The sequence below is a fragment of the Lynx rufus genome, unplaced genomic scaffold, assembly GCF_022079265.1.
Source record: "Lynx rufus isolate CCGP_SWC_20201006 ecotype Redwood Valley unplaced genomic scaffold, mLynRuf1.p SCAF_15, whole genome shotgun sequence".
Lineage (NCBI taxonomy): Eukaryota > Metazoa > Chordata > Mammalia > Carnivora > Felidae > Lynx > Lynx rufus.
Window position 1 is genome coordinate 14,936,892 of NW_025814829.1, and position 1,239 is coordinate 14,938,130.

General features: G+C 36.4%; 1 non-coding gene across 1 annotated transcript; it reads right to left on the reverse strand.

Moving 5' to 3' along the window:
* Positions 1–734: 734 nt before the first annotated feature.
* Positions 735–841, reverse strand: LOC124510538 (U6 spliceosomal RNA). The gene has a single exon (XR_006961737.1). It is a non-coding gene; the product is annotated as a U6 spliceosomal RNA (small nuclear RNA).
* Between the last annotated feature and the right edge of the window lie 398 nt (positions 842–1,239).

Genomic DNA, 1,239 nt, shown 5'->3' on the forward strand with positions numbered 1-1,239 from the left:
CAGCAGTGCAAAAGAGATCTTTCTCCACATCCTTGCCAGCATCCATTGTTGCCTGAGTTGTTAATGTCAGTCATTCTGACAGGTGTGAGGTGATATCTCATTGTGGTTTTGATTTGTATTTCTCTGATGATGAATGATGTTGAGCATTTTTCATGTGTGGGTTGGTCATCTGAATGTCTTCTTTGTAGAAGTGTCTATTCATGTCTTTTGCCCATTTCTTTACTGGATTATTTGGTTTTTTTGGGTGTTGAGTTTGATAAGTTCTTCATAGATCTTGGATACTAACCCTTTAACTGACATGTCGTTTGCACATATCTTCTCCCATTCCATCAGTTGCCTTTTAGTTTTTCTGATTGTTTCTTTCACCATGCAGAAGGTTTTAATTTTGATGAGGTCCCAATAGTTCATTTTTGTTTTTGTTTCCCTTGCCTCTGGAGACATGTTGAGTAAGAAGTTGCTGTGGCCAAAGTCAAAGAGATTTTGCTTGTTTTCTCCTCAAGGATTTTGATGGTTTCCTGTCTTACACTTAGGTCTTTCATCCATTTTGAGTTTATTTTTGTGTATGGTGTAAGAAAGTGGTCCAGGTTCATTGCTCTGCATGTCGCTGTCCGTTTTCCCAGCACCACTTGCTGAAGAGACTGTCTTTATTCCATTGGATATTCTTTCCTGCTTTGTCAAAGATTAGTTGGCCATACATTTGTGGGTCCATTTCTGGGTTCTCTATCCTGTTCCATAAAAATCTGGAACACTTCACGAATTTGCGTGTTATCCTCGCGCGGGGGCCATGCTAATCTTTCCTGTATCATTCCAATTTTAGTATATATGCTGCCAAAGAGAGCACAAAAACTTCTTAATTCTTTATTATTCCTTTTATTAGCAAGTTTTCATGATAATAAGTTAATTTCTATAATCTTCTGAAGGTAGACAATTATTTTTAAATAATATTATGTACCCCACAGATATAAATAAGTTTGATGTGTTCAATCCATTCTAATTATTAAAATTCTTCAAATTCAAATGGTTTCATTTTGTTTAGTGGAAGACTTGCAGTGTCAGTCCTTGAATATCTTTTATATCTATTCTATTTGTCTTTGATAGTTACTTGCTAACTGACATGACAAGATTGACCGGCTCAGCATGTTCATTTCCTGTCTCAGACATCAGCAATATCTCCACTAAACCTAAGCTGCTTTTAGTAAGAGGTGACATTTCAAGACCACAATCTGGATCTTAATGCTA